Consider the following 16,571-nt stretch of genomic DNA (forward strand, 5'->3'; position numbering starts at 1 on the left):
ACAGATTTTAACTAATTAAGTTACTTTTTTAAAACCGTATATTTGGCCTAATACAAATGTCCTGTGAAAATAGTCTGCAGCAACCGCTTGGTACTCTTTCTTATAGGTGGGTGTGAAGGCGCCTAGAAAATGCGCCCTGAAATCGGAAAGACAGATGTGGGATGCTGTTGCGAAGGCACTGGCCCCGGTAGCCACTTCGGTACGGAAAATTGGTGACTATGTATTTTAAGGAAACTGCATGTAGTTCCTATATATTATCTGGTTTTCACGCAAGAATATTTCATTTGTATCTTATAATACGCAGATTCAAAACGTGTAACTGATAAGCTGTCTCTAACCATTGTTTGCTGAAAACTGAATTTCTCTTCCAGTGGCAACTTTAAACCTCCTCCATCTATCTTCACGAAACGAGGTGCGCGGTGTTGCCCAATAATATCAATATTGGCTCTAAGGCAAAAACGTTTGAAGACCACTGACTTTGAAACTTAAATGTTTTTACACTGCCAGGGGAACGTAGACCTCAGTGTATGACATAATCCTGAACTTGATATTTCTACCCTTTTCTGAGATAAATGTGTCTTTAACAGTCGGGCAGACAGACAGACGGACGTATAACAAAGCTATACTGAAGGGGTACCGTTTTTACTGATTGAGGTACGGAACACTTAAAAAGGAAAAGAAATACGAATAATAAGATAACTGAACATTGCTCCTAAGTTTGTCAGGTTTTATGGACAATACAAGTAGATACACTGAAAACTGCAATCAGTCACTTTTTGGAATATTTGCTTATTCCCATAGAATAATTTTCGAACCTTTCAGGATCATCTTCAGGTGGGACACAGTGTGAAGCGGAATACAAGAAGCACTTGGCAACGACAACCGCGCAATTGCTTGCTGAAGTTGGCATGATCGTCAGTGTCGTGGTTCAAGCCAAATCTCCACCGGTGTCTTCCGCTATCATAGTTGAAAACATTCACCACCTGAAACTGCCACGTTAAAGTTTCCACGTAATGTCATTCATAGCGACACATTGCAGTTTTTATTATCTGTGTTCTCGTCACAGAGTCAGTACTCAGTGTCACGCAACGGAAATATAGACGTAACTTCGATGTGCTTCATCTGAAGATGAGCCTGAAAACCATGGAAAACTGGTTTATGACAATAAAGAAATATCCCAAAAAGAGACTGATAGGATTTTCTTTATTTATATTCAATACACAGTGACAGGTTCTAGAATAACCGCAGTAGATAAATTTGATTTTATAGGCAAGCCTTTGTTTTCAGACTGGTTAGGTAAACTGAGACGCTATGCAGGTGGTATCGGTTACAGTTCCCAGAACAAAACAACGTTGTCACGTTCTTGGTATGCTTGGGAACAACCTGTTTGTGGCCACGCTGGAGTGAGTATCAACTGTCTCCAGATGATCAGGTTTCAACCGTAACAAAGCAGGTTCTCTCTCTTTATACAAACACACCTACATATACAACTATGCATTAAATATTGTAGTGCCGATTAATTCATAAAACTTTGTCTGCATGACCAGGAAGGATTCAGGATTCACGGTCATAGCAGTGGGAGTGCAAAAACGTAAAAAAATAAATTTTGTTTAGATATGAAATTTTATCATTTTTTTCACTTACTGTTTTGCTGCATTTGTTGCTATAGGTACGTTTTTCTTCACAAGTAAGAGAGATTCTTTGATGAATTTTCCACAGCATACAGGTGTATGAAACTCTAGAATTTTCCAAATCTATTAAAAACTGTGGTAAAAATTGAGATAATTATCTACAAAATTTTATTTTTTTCTAACCATAAAGTTTAAAACGTAACAGCTCATTCATTTTTTCATAAATTAAATAGATTCTAGAGTTTCAGACACCTGTAAGTATGGTTTGTATGCTGTGCAAAGTTCATCGAACAGTCTCTCTTACTGATGAAGAAAAGTGTACCTATAGCAACAAATGTAGCCAATAGTAAGTTAAAAAATGATGAAATTTCACATGTAAAAAAATTATTTTGTTATGTTTTTGAACTTCCGCTGCTACGAGTGTGAATCCTGAATCCTTCCTGGTCATGCTGACAAAGTTTTATGAATTTACTTGTAAAAGTATAGACAGTGGAAATTAAAATGTCCTGTGGTGCTTCTCCCGCTCCAAGTCGGCCCGTTTGACGTCCTACCACCCTTAAAGTTTTTTTGTGAAGAGGCTGATATTGCTTTTGGGTCGGGTCAAATTACAACCCTGAAAAGGAAGAACTATAAGGGGAGGCTGAAGGCCCATGGGGAAGATGAAGGCCCATCTTAATGCGGCAAGGAAGCAGCGATCATTTAACCTGGCCCGCACAACCTGTCAGGTTACGTAACGTCAAGGGTAACACCTACGCTTAGTGGATGACGTCAAATGAGTCTCCCCGCGAGGTGGACGTCTCGTGACATCATCGACGGATCGGTGCGAGCCACGTGTTAAACCAAGCTTAGCCCCCTCGCCTAACTGTGGCCTGATATAACGGCGAGGCGGACGCAGCGGCTCTGCGGGCAGTGCCTTAGTGGCTCTCCGGTCGGCCGCCTACGGCAGTCCAGCTGAGTCAGGCCCACGGCAGCGGCGGGGCTTCGTGTCTGTGTCTGTGTCTGGGGCGCGGGCCGGCTTTCACCACACCGTGGCGAGGCCAGGGCAGCGCGGCTGGCTGACACGCACGCAGGCTCCCGTTTCCTTTCCTTCCTGGCAGCCGGCATCCTGCCCTTTGATGTACCGCCCCTGCCAGCGGACGACTGGTAAACAGGGTGGAGCGCGCAGCACTCGTGGCCAGTTCTGTAGATTTCATGCACGTAAATCTGGAAGATGACACAAGGGAAAAAGTGTCCTGTTGCACAATAATTACTGAATACTTATGTCATTTGCCCTTTTGGCACCAGATTCACTACCACGATTGTTGTGTACACAGTTCCGTGTAGTCAGCGCGCACACAACTTTCCCACTAGAGCGCGCCCCGCTAAGCACAACAGCGCAGGCCTGCAGCGCTCGTCTGTCTCCGCACTACGAGATGGTGCTGTCATAGAGACGGACCAAATTCTGCTTCCGCCAATCCGCATATTAATATGTAACGCAGTCAATGAGATTGCTGATAACGTAGAACCTTTTCTCCTCGCGGATCACACTCGCGCAGTGATACATGAACGCGCGAGGTGGTATAACGAGTGTACAGACCTCCGATTGTCAGTCTGCATCAGTCTGTACCAGTCTGCATTAATCCGTACCAGTCTGTACGAGTTCTACATTTGTCTGCACCCGTCTATAGTCAAGTTTCAGTCTGCGCCTAATAAGATTACCATATTTCTGTACATAGCCATGAAGATAAATGTATAGACGCTTTTGTCAAGTATCAGAGATGTATGTGAGAATAAGATTAGCGTACCAATATCAAAGGAACTTCAGATTGTCAATTGTAAATAGCATCCAGAACCAAGTTAAGTAATTTTTATGCTTGTTATTATTTTAATAAATGTGTCTGAAAATTAATCAAGTTTTGTTTAAAGTTGGTCTCTGTCAATCTGCTACTCTAAGCGTGCAAGTGGCATTTCTATCGTCTGACCTAACGGCAGAAGATAAAAGCGCCACAATAAGGCCACGAGACATATTGCTAACACTCGCCTACTTCGTTAGAGCGACAACTCAAATAATATGATGGTGTGTGTACTGAAGGTCTTACAGTACGCACACCACAACGATTGTTGTGGAAAAGATAGCTGAGGGTCTTTTGCATGACGATCAGTTTGGCTTTCGGAAAAATACGAGCGTGAGAGAGAAACATCTAACGATGCATCTGGTAATGTAAGACTTGAGGGGGAAGAAAATCAAAGGTATAAGATTTTCCGACTCAGAAAAAGCGTTTGACAGTGTAAAATGGTGCAAGATGTCGGGAATTTGGCGACCCACAATAAATGAGCCGGCCGAGTTGGCCGTGCGGTTAAAGGCGCTGCAGTCTGGAACCGCAAGACCGCTACGGTCGCAGGTTCGAATCCTGCCTCGGGCATGGATGTTTGTGATGTCCTTAGGTTAGTTAGGTTTAACTAGTTCTAAGTTCTAGGGGACTAATGACCTCAGCAGTTGAGTCCCATAGTGCTCAGAGCCATTTGAACCACAATAAATGATGCACAGTTCCTCATTTACATCTACATCTACATGGATACTCTGCAAATTATATTTAAATGCGTGGCAGAGGGTTCATCGAACCATCTTCACAATTCTCTATTATTTCAATCTCGTATAGCGCACGGAAAGAGTGAACACCTATAACTTTCCCTGCGAGCTCTCATATCCCTTATTTTATCGTGCTGATCGTTCTTCCCTATGTAAGTCGGTGTCAACAAAATATTTCCGCATTCGGAGGAGAAAGCTGGTGATTGGAATTTCGAGAGAAGATTCCGTCGCAACGAAAAACGCCTTTCTTTTAATAATGTCCAGCCCAAATCCTGTATCATTTCTGTGACACTCTCTCCCATATTTCGCGATAATACAAAACATGCTGCCTTTCTTTGAACTTTTTCGATGTACTCTGTCAGCCCTATCTGGTAAGGATCCCACACCACGCAGTAGTATCCCAAAAGAGGACGGACAAGGGTAGCGTAGGCGGTCTCCTTAGTAGGTCTGTTACATTTTCTAAGTGTCCTGCCAATAAAACGCAGTCTTTGGTTAGCCTTTCTCATAACATTTTCTATGTGTTCCTTCCAATTTAAGTTGTTCGTAATTGTAATAACTAGGTATTTAGTTGAAATGGCTCTGAGCATTATGGGACTTAACATCTGAGGTCATCAGTCCCCTAGAACTTAGAACTACTTAAACCTAACTAGCCTAAGGACATCACACATCCGGCCGAAGTGGCCGTGCGGTTCTAGACGCTGCAGTTTGGAACCGCGAGACCGCTACGGTCGCAGGTTCGAATCCTGCCTCGGGCATGGATGTGTGTGATGTCCTTAGGTTAGTTACGTTTAACTAGTTCTAAGTTCTAGGGGACTAATAACCTCAGAAGTTAAGTCCCATAGTGCTCAGAGTCATTTGAACCATTTGACATCACACACATCCATGTCCGAGGCAGGATACGAACCTGCGACCGTAGCGGTCGCGCGGTTCCAGACTGAAGCGCTTAGAAGCGCTCGGTCACACCGGCCGGCGTATTTAGTTGAATTTTCGGCTTTTAGATTAGACTGACCTATCGTGCAACCGAGTTTAACGAGTCCCTTTTAGCACTCATGTGGATGACCTCACACTTTTCGTTATTTAGGGTCAACTGCCACATTTCGCACCATTCCGATATTTCTTCTAAATCGTTTTGCAGTTTGTTTTGATCTTCTGATGATTTTATTAGTCGATAAACGACAGCGTCATGTGCAAACAACCGAAGACGGCTGCTCAGATTGTCTCCCAAATCGTTTATATAGATAAGGAACAGCAAAGGGCCTATAACATCACCTTCGGGAGCGCCAGAGATCACTTCTGTTTTACTCGACGACTTTCCGTCAATTACTACGCACTGTGACCTCTCTGACAGGAAATCACAAATCCAGTCACATAACTGAGACGATATTCTATAAGAACGCAATTTTACTACAAGCCGCTTGTGTGGTACAGTGTCAAAAGCCTTCCGAAAATCCAGAAATACGGAATCGATCTGAAATTCCTTGTCAATAGCACTCAACACTTCATGTGAATAAAGAGCTAGTTGTGTTTCACAGGAACGATGTTTTCTAAACCTATGTTGACTGTGTCTCAATAGACCGTTTACTTCGAGGTAATTCATAATGTTCGAACACAATATATGTTCTAAAATCCTGCTGCATATCGACGTTAACGATTTGGGCCTGTAATTTAGTGGATTTGTCCTACTACCTTTCTTGAATATTGGTGTGACCTGTGCAACTTTGCAGTCTTAGGGTACGGATCTTTCGTCGAGCGAACCGTTTAGGAAAGGTCTCATATGATGTAGCCAGAAAACTTAAGGTATGCAGTGATTCATCAATCCAATTCACTCGTTTCCACTGTCCAGTGGGTCGCTTTTTACGCCACCAAAAAAAATGTTCAAATGTGTGTGAAATCTTATGGGACTTAACTGCGAAGGTCATCAGTCCCTAAGCTTACACGCTACCTAACCTAAATTATCCGAAGGACAAACACACACACCCATGCCCGAGGGAGGACTCGAACCTCCGCCGTGACCAGCCGCACAGTCCATGAGTGCAGCGCCTGAGACCGCTCGGCTAATCCCACGCGGCTTTACGCCACCGCAAGCGCCATTTAGCGTTGACTGCAGAAATGGGTGTCTTGTGAGGAGGCGGTCGATCATTGAACCCCATTCCTTTTAGCTCACTACGCGTAGTCTTTGTGCTGCGGGACTGCTAGTAGCTCTTTGGAACTCACGAGGAACTCCTTCCACAGGTTTCATGCAATTTTTTTCCCCCAAACCACCCTCCGCAATGCTTGACAATCCCTGTCAGTGGATATATGAGGTACGCATGGACTTAGTTTAGCTGTGGTTGTATCTTCGTGCTTCCACATCACAGTTACTACACTACTGTCCATTAAAATTGCTACACTAAGAAGAAATGCAGATGATAAACGGGTATTCATTGGACAAATATATTATACTAGAGCTGACATGTGATTACATTTTCACGCAATTTGGGTGCATAGATCCTGAGAAATCAGTACCCAGAACAACCACCTCAGGCCGTGATAACAGCCTTGATACGCCTGGGCGTTGAGTCAATCAGAGCTTGGATGGCGTGTACAGGTACAGCTGCCCATGCAGCTTCAACACGGTACCACAGTTCATCAAGAGCAGTGACTGGCGTATTGTGACGAGCCAGTTGCTCGGCCACCATTGACCAGACGTTTTAGTTGGTGAGAGATCTGGAGAATGTACTGCCCAGGGTAGCAGTCGAACATTTTCTGTATCCAGAAAGGCCCGTACAGGACCTGCAACATGCGATCGTGCATTTTCCTGCTGAAATGTAGGGTTTCGCAGGGATCGAATGAAGGGTAGAGCCACAGGTCGTAACACATCTGAAATGTAACGTCCACTGTTCAAAGTGCCGTCAATGCGAACAAGAGGTGACCGAGACGTGTAACCAATGGCACGCAGGGTGATACGCCAGTGTGGCGTTGACGAATACACGCTTCCAATGTGCGTTCACCGCGATGTGGCCAAACACGGATGCGACCATCATGATGCTGTAAACAGAACCTGGATTCATCAGAAAAAATGACGTTTGGCCATTCGTGCAGCAAGGTTCGTCGTTGAGTACACCATCGAAGGCATTCCTGTCTGTGATGCAGCGTCAAGGGTAACCGCAGCCATGGTCTCCGAGCTGACAGTCCATGCTGCTGCAAACGTCGTCGAACTGTTCGTGCAGACGGTTGTTGTCTTGCAAACGTCCCCATCTGTTGACTCAGGGATCGAGACGTGGCTGCACGATCCGTTACAGCCATGCGGATAAGATGCCTGTCATCTCGACTGCTAGTGATAAGAGGCCGTTGGGATCCAGCACGGCGTTCCGTATTACCCTCCAGAACCCACCGATTCCGTATTCTGCTAACAGTCATTGGATCTCGATCAACGCGAGCAGCAATGTTGCGATGCGATAAACTGCAATCCCGATAGGCTACAATCCGACCTTTATCAAAGTCGGAAAGGTGATGGTACGCATTTCTCCTCCTTACACGAGGCATCACAACAACGTTTCACCATGCAACACCGGTCAACTGCTGTTTGTGTATGAGAAATCGGTTAAAAACTTTCCTCATGTCAGCACGTTGTATGAGTCGCCACCGGCGCCAGCCTTGTGTGAATGCTCTGAAAAGCTAATCATTTGCATATCACAGCACCATCTTCCTGTCGGTTAAATTTCGCGTCTGAAGCACGTCGTCTTCGTGGTGCAGCAATTTTAATGGCCAGTACTGCACATCAAAAGTCGACTTCGGCAGCTCAAGAACGGATAATATTTCCCCAATGGATCTGCCACTCAGGTGACATCCAGTGGCCAGCCCGCGTTCGTAGTTATTTTCTCCCGACCGACCAATTCTGCCTCTTACTGCTTCCCTACTCGCCCCGTGGCGGGTCCGCCTTTCGTGCCACATAGGGGTCAATTCCACATTACGATGGAATGTCCGTATACTTTTAATTAGATAGTCGGCATGACATTCCATCTCACGCTACATGACGTCAGATCAAGAAGTGGACAACAGGACTCAGTACATATAATTTAAATATTGTTCAGAATATGCAATGTGACAATAATACTGGTACAGTGCATTTCTACTGTGGAGAATTGCAAACATCTGAAACAACGTCACCGTTCGATATTTGAATCTCGATTTTAAATCTAGTTGGCTCTGTCAGCTTTTCTTCTTTGGGAGGTTCGTTAAAATATTGCTCTTTATTTATTCGTTATGGAATTTATAAATAAGAGATTTGAAAGCTTTTCGAAGCAATTTGTTCAATGATATACTGATTCTAGCTATTTCTAACGCCTCTGTTCCTTTTGCAGCTGCAACTTTCATACTCCCAGATGGTAAGGCCTCAGGTATACTAATTTTTTTCTAGTACTTTGACATGAATGACTAAAAAGATGACAAGCAGCAGGAGTCAAATTTCTTTTTAAAGTTTATTGAAGCTCTTCGTTCATTACATATCGTATTTGTGAGAACTGTGTTCGTCAGAGCGTCAACGAATCTTAATTTACGTGTTTCGATGCTTTTGTACCTCCCAGCCAACGTGTTACCCCGGTTGTTCTCGCGGAATGCCACCGTAGCATGCAGGGCCAAAAAATTTGTAAATGTTCTCAACTTTTTCGAAAAACAAGGCAGTGTCCTCATTAGCCTCCATAGTGCCCTTAGGGACTTAATTTAAATTGTTATTTGCACTATGGGTGAAGTAGGCACAAAGTGATAAATTCTTTATCGTATTTTACACATTACTGCCTACGCCACTCACGATGGGCATTCCGTCATAGCCGTGGTCGCCACATTTGCTCAGATCTAGTCCCTGCCGCTTTATAGCTTAAATTATGTGTTGTCTCCTAATTCAGGTTGCTCTTTGACCTGGTAAAATGCAGTAAATGGTTCACATTTCGTTACCTCTAAAGAATTTCCAGATTCAGCCTTGATTAGTTTAACATTGGGAAGGACTTCACTTCTTATTACTACTGTTGTGGTCTTCAGCCTGAAGACTTGCTCAATGCAGCTCTCCATGCTAGTCTATGCTGGGCAAGTCGCTTCCTCTGTGCATAGCTTCTGCAGCCCACATTAGTTTTAATGAATGTAACAGTTCAAGCTGTGGAATTTGTCATTTTACGTTCTTGTTTCTTAAATGCTCACGACTTTGCGATGTTGTTTTCTTCATACACAATGGACATGTAACTTATCGGGATACAATCACAGAAAAATAAATAGATAACGTCGTTTTTCAACACCACTCTAATCCACTGCACATTAATTTAATAAACAGTGCTAGTTCTGTAACTGTTAAGTGTGTGTGTGTGTGTGTGTGTGTGTGTGTGTGTGTGTGTGTGTGTGTGTGTGTGTGTGTGCTTACTTTCGCCTGTCTCTGCTGTTTTCTCTGAATAATTATTTTGATGTGTTACTTGGCAATGATTATTTGTTTACAATATGGTACCACTCCGCTTTTCCATTGTAAATGCGGAAAATTTCTTCAGTGGTTCAGTCATGCTTCTAGTATATGGTATCACAGATGGATACCACCCTCACTGGTGTCTCACAGTTGGCAACGGAAATGTACGTTTCCAGCAGACGCCGTCATCAGTCGCGAGTGTCATGGCGGACCCAGTGAGACACTCCTGCTGAGCCACCAGCCATCAGCTTCTCCGATTACGAGCGTTCTCTGCCGCTGTGATATAGGACAGCTGGCAGCAACTATACAGCCCAGTCTCAGTCGCATTCTTTGACAGTCTTCAGTCTAATTCAGGCTTCTACAGTCCACCTGTGCATTAGTATCAGGATCCTCACACTGCATGACAATTTAGTTTACTTCTTGCAATAGCAGGACTTTATTGCCGTTTGTTCTTTTTTAAAGTTTCTTCGCAACACTTGGAGAAAGCTGTGAGTTAAGCAAAAATTCTGTTTACTGTATTTTCGTGTTCGCTAATCATCTCTGCACCTGTCCAGCTTCCCTATGACGACAGCTGTCGTATCACTCTGTTCCCTACCTCACGTTACTGCTGTGCACTAAGTAGTACACAGCAAAGGGATATTTTCGGACTTTGCTGTCTTTGCACTTTCCATATGTCTGCAACTTCCACTGTTTTGAATATTTTTTCTTGTATGACCTTTCTACATCCACATGTTACAATTGTGATAATTTTAACCTGGTGTGTATGTCTGCTCATCCTGCCCTCTGCTTTTATTTTGAACTTAGCTGAGCTAACAGCTATACAAACACTCCGCTCTGATCAACAAAATGTTTACATATCCATAAAGTCGAAATAATGTAATTAAAAGGCGGAATATTTACACTCATGCTCATAAATTAAGGATAATTGCAGAATGTGGTGCCACGCAACGTGGCACTACACAAAACTGGCGCTAACAGCATAGGCACGAAGGGAACACACACGACACAGATCTGTGAGTCTACGCTATTGGTGATAAGTTGAGAAAACCGTCTCGAAACACATGAGCTACAAAACGCCACTGTTTCCTGCGCATTTACCCCGACATAAATATGGGATATGATCAACATGCACACACACACAGGCCGCACAACGGGTTGGCATACTCTGGATCAGGTGGTCGAGCAGCTGCTGGGGTATAGCCTCCCATTCTTGCACCAGTGCCTGTCGGAGATCCTGAAGTGTCGTAGGGGTTTGAAGACGTGCAGCGATACGTCGACCGAGAGCATTCCACACGTGCTCGATGGGGTTTAGGTCTGGAGAACAGGCAGGCCACTCCATTCGCCTGATGTTGTAAGTAGGCTGTTTATGTTTTCTCTATGTAAGTAGGCTGTTTATGTTTTCTCTATGTAAGTAGGCTGTTTATGTTTTCTCTATGTAAGTAGGCTGTTTATGTTTTCTTATTGGCAACGTTACATAGCGCTCAGTATGAAAATCACTGGCTGTGCTGTGTGCAGTCTGTGGCTGGTTTGCATTGTTGTAATACTCGCCATTGTAGTGTTAGGCAGCTGGCTGTGAACAGCGCGTAGCGTTGCGCAGTTGGAGGTGAGCCGCCAGCAGTGGTAGATGTGGGGAGAGAGATGGCGGAGTTTTGAAATTTGTCATGAACTGCTATATTTATATATGATGGTATCAAGGTAAATACATTGTTTGTTCTCTATTAATATCTTTCATTTGCTAACTATCCCTATCAGTAGTTAGTGCCTTCCATAGTTTGAATCTTTTATTTAGCTGGCAGTAGTGGCGCTCGCTGTATTGCAGTAGCTTGAGCAGCGAAGATTTTTGTGAGGTAAGTGATTTGTGAAAGGTATCGTTTAATGTTAGTCAGGGCCATTCTTTTGTAGGGAATTTTGAAAGTCAGATTGCGTTGCGCTAACAAAATATTGTGTGTCAGTTTAAGCACAGTCATGTAAGAATTGTTCAAAGGGGACGTTTCAATGTCTTCTGTTTCAAGGTACTCCTCCACAATGGGAACTCGGTGGGGCCGTGCGTTATCATCCATCAGGAGGAAGGTGGGACCCACTGCACCCCTCAAAGGCGGACATACTCGTGCAAAATGACGTCCCGATACACCTGACCTGTTACAGTTCCTCTGTCAAAGACATGCAGGGGTGTACGTCCACCAATGATAATCCCACCCCACACCATCAAACCACGACCTCCATACAGGTCCCTTTCAAGGACATAAAGGGTTGGTATCTGGTTCCTGGTTCACGCCAGATAAAACCCGTCGAGAATCGCAGTTCAGACTATACCTGGACTCGTCCGTGATTATAACCTGGGACCACCGTTCCAATGACCATGTACTGTGTTTTTGACACCAGGTTTTGCAGGCTCTCCTGTGACCAGGGGTCAGTGGAATGCACCTTGCAGGTCTCCGTGCGAATAAACCATGTTTGTCCAGTCGTCTGTAGGCTGTGCGTCTGGAGACAACTGTTCCAGTGGCTGCGGTAAGGTCCCGAGCAAGGCTACCTGCAGTACTCCGCGGCCGTCTGCGGGCACTTATGGTGAGATATCGGTCTTCTTGTGGTGTTGTACACTGTGGACGTCCCGTACTGTAGCGCCTGGACATGTTTCCTGTCTGCTGGAATCGTTGCCATAATCTTGATATCACACTTTGTGGCACACGGAGGGCCCGTGCTACGACCTGCTGTGTTTGACGAGCCTCCAGTCGCCCTAGTATTCTACCCATCATAACGTCATCAATATGTGTTCCTTGAGCCATTTTCAACACAGAGTCACCATTAGCACGTTTGAAAACGTCTGCACACTTACTCACTGCACCGTACTCTGACATGCACCAACACACCTCTGCGTATAAAGACTGCTGCCAACGCCACCGTGCGAAGACCGCAGGTCAAATGCACCGCATCGTCATACCCCGAGGTGATTTAAACCCGCAAACCGCCCTCCAGAGCGGTTTCACCATGTATCAGCATTATCCTTAATTTATGAGCATGAGTGTAGATATTATTTTAAAGTTAATACCAAGATGGTTGTCATTGGTGGTTTAATGTAGCATTAAAACGTTAGCTTCCTCCATTTTCAAATTAAAAACAATACTACAAATGGAAACATAATAATAAGTTGAATAAAAACGTATTGCAAACAGATGATTATCTTAACACGAATTACTGCTGATTCATTATAACTTGATGGATATGCTCTGCGGAAGGATAGCTGAGGGAGGGAAATGTTAGCTGGCAAAGTGTGGATACAGGTAAAGGGAGTTGTAACAGTAAAGATGAAGGCAAATGTTAAGAGGGATCGTGGAAACAGAAGCGTAGTAGGAGATCGGAATGTGGGCAACGACAATATGAAGTGAGAAGGGACAGGGAGAGTTTGGGAGAGAGCTAAATAGAGGGACGGTGGGGGAGGTCCGATATGAGGTGGGATATGGAGGAAGGATAGGTGGTAGGTGAAGATGGTGAGCTGGGTTTTGCCATAGCTGCAGGAGTCATAAAATTGTAACGAGAACGCGGCGTGGCGCGCCTTGTGCTAGTCACGAGCTGATGACTCCACTGCTGAGGCTATGACTCTGTCATGCAGCTCAGTGCGTTCAGTCAGTGGCTCTGCCCCTCAGTACGTCAGCCTACAAACTGGGCGACACCTCACTCCTAGCGACAGCGTCCTGGAACGCTGCCTTGCCTCCAGTGACTCTCTGCGACACACCTACTTACTAAGGAGACTGCCTACACTACTCTTGTCCGTCCTCTTTTAGGATACTGCTGCGTGGTGTGGGATCCTTACCAGATAGGGCTGACAGAGTACATCGAAAAAGTTCAAAGAAAGGCAGCACGTTTTGTATTATCGTGAAATATGGGAGCGAGTGGCACAGAAATGATACAGGATTTGGGCTGGAAATCATTAAAAGAAAGGCGTTTTTCGTTGCGACGGAATCTTCTCACGAAATTCCAATCAACAACTTTCTCCTCCGAATGTGAAAATATTTTGTTGACACCGACCTACATAGGGAAAATAAGGGAAATCAGAGCTCGTACGGAAAGACATAGGTGTCCTTTCTTTCCGTGCGCTATACGAGATTGGAATAATAGAGAATTGTGAAGATGGTTCGATGAACCCTCTCCAGGCACTTGAATGTGATTTGCAGAGTATCCATGTAGATGTAGATGTAGACGTAAAAGCAACACTTTGAAGCAAAAATTACGTGAGCAAGAAAGAATCTGCAATAATAAGCGACACTCCCAAACAAAAGCAAAACTTGTCATTGTCTGATCAGGCGTCAGCTGTTGCAGAGACTGCTCTAATGCGCCCCGGTGACAACGACGTTCCATTACTCCATACACTATGTACAGGGTGTCCCTAATATCTATAGGAAACCAGTGAGCACGAACAAAAGGTTCCAGGAGGCAAGTTCTACTCGATACGCGATCGAGGGTTTTGTAAACTAGATCTTTCACGGCTACATTATGTCTCCTTAGTCTTCTTCCTATGAATCTAACGTCTTTTGTTGTAACAATTTTTATGTGACCATTCCGCTTTAGGTTGCTACTGACGGTCAGTCCTAGGTAATATACAGTTGCTCTAAAAGCTTAGAAACTGTGGATACGACGTGTGTGAGAAAAGTAATGTGTCTGATTTTTTTTATCTACCAAAGTTTTTATTTTTTTCAAACGACAATATTATCCTCTTGAAAGTAGTTCCCTTCGGCAGTTAAACGCTGGCGGAATCGTCGTTCCCATTTTTGGTGGCAGCGCTGAAAAGCTTCGACTGGTAGGGGCTTTAACATGTCGGTCACATTCATCTGAATGTTCTCCAGAGTCCCAAAATGAGGTCCTTTCAAGGTATTATTCACTTTCGGTAAAATAAAGTTAGTCACAAGGACTCAGATAAGGTGAATAGCGGGCTATAAAACAAGAGAAAAGCCTTTTGGTAAAAAAGTTTCCGTGACGGAAGTGTCTGTGTGACATAGAGCGTTGTCATGATGCAGCACTTGTCTACAATGTCCGGTATCACTCGATTCACCCTTTTCCTGAGCTTTCCGAGGAAATCAATGTATAAATCTTGGTTGACAGTTTGTCCTAGAGGAACAAATTCTTTATGCACGATACCCCTACTGTCAAAAAGCGGTATCGGAATTGTTTTAATCTTTTATTTTCTCATTCGAGCTTTTTCCAAACGAGAAGATGTCTCAGTGTGCCATTCTTTGCAGTCCTCTCAAGAAGATCAACGTCCACGATTCTTCGGCTCTCCTACTCAGTTGTGATATTTTTCGTCACTATTTTGGTACAAACCTTTCGCATGTGCAAATCTTCAGCTAAAATCTGATATACGGTGAAAGTGTTTAATAGGCCACGCACCATCCTTATTGCCAAACATCGGTCTGATCTCACGAGAGCACGCACATATTCGACGTTTTCGTCGGTTTTTGAAGTTGAAGGTTTTCCTGATCGAGGCTTGTCTTCAACGTTTTCCCAGCCTTCCAAAAATGATTTGTGGCAGCGAAAACTTGTGGTAAGATATGGAATGTTCCCCATAGGCCTGTTTCAACTTTTCAAAGGTCACACTCACAGATTTCCCAAGTTTAACACAGACCATGATTGCCTAACCTTGCTCTAAATAACGCTCTTCCATTTTCATAACACACAACAAAAGCAAACTTCATTGACGGCGGTCTCAAAAATTATATGATGGCTGTACGGAGATGAAACTTGGACTGAGCATATGTAAGCGATGAACAGATCGGTCTACACAAGTAGAGCAACACAGTTCGCAGTGTTGTCCAGTCGACTTTTCACACACACCTCGTGTGAGCGATGTTGGCCCATAACTAGAGACGGAGAAATTTATTTTATTTTGTGGTCTGTTTTGGTGTTGTTTTTGTCCATTTTGGAACTAATTTTGGCCAATTTTGACGTATTTTCTGGCAACCGATTCTCTAGTACCGGATGTTCTTTATTTTTGTCTTACTTCAATGTTTTTCGATATTGAAAGTGAATGCACATCAATTAAATTATACTGATTGACAGCAAATTTCTTTTCAGTATCGAAAAAATATCATTTACGATACAGGTAAACCTAGAAAATCATCTCGCTTAAGGAAAAAAATAACTCCGCAATTATACACTTTTGGAAACTTATCGACAGAAAACACTGTCATAACTTCAAACTTCCGTTGCAGTTCCCACTCTCAATCCGACCTGTGGGTCAGTGGCTGGCACCGTAACTCCCCGGTCTTCAATAATGAGGGATCCACCTGAAATTAATTCAAGTTTTGTAAGAAAATATTATATTGAACCAGAAATGGTCAAATGTAGTATCACTTGTGTAGTAGCGTCGCTGCTCAACAACGGTCGCTTGATTCAAGATGCTATGGGTAATGTGTTAGAGTAACTTTAGATCGAGAGGTGTATGGAGGAGTCTCAAGTGTAAACACGTGTTGTATCTGATGGGTGCTGGATATATACGTACTCGCTACGGGCAGTAATCATTTTTTTATTTGCAAGATATATTGATGTTTGCCAACTGTGAAAGGAATCTCAGCAGAAGTTGGAAATAATTACGGTAAAGAAAGATGTTTTGTTACTAACGCAATGCGCGTATTCATAAGTGATGATTTTAACTACGTACAGCACTCACATCCAATGATTTTGTAGAGCTAATTTTTAATGTATATGCAGTTTATTGAGTGTGTGTTAATTGTGGGCATTATTAATTTTCAAAGAGTCAAAATACAAGTTTTAAAGTTAGTGCCATATTGTTACTTATCCCAAGTCAATACCAGTTCCCAGATCCTTGTCGTTTTTGATTAATTATTTTTCTCAAGAAGTTATTGTCTCATTCATATTCAATTTAATTAAAAGTATGCTAAGGAACAGCCTTGAACAATAGCTGTTTGCTAACTATACAATTTAAAGTACTAACAGA

This window comes from Schistocerca piceifrons, chromosome 6 (genome assembly GCF_021461385.2).
Source record: "Schistocerca piceifrons isolate TAMUIC-IGC-003096 chromosome 6, iqSchPice1.1, whole genome shotgun sequence".
Lineage (NCBI taxonomy): Eukaryota > Metazoa > Arthropoda > Insecta > Orthoptera > Acrididae > Schistocerca > Schistocerca piceifrons.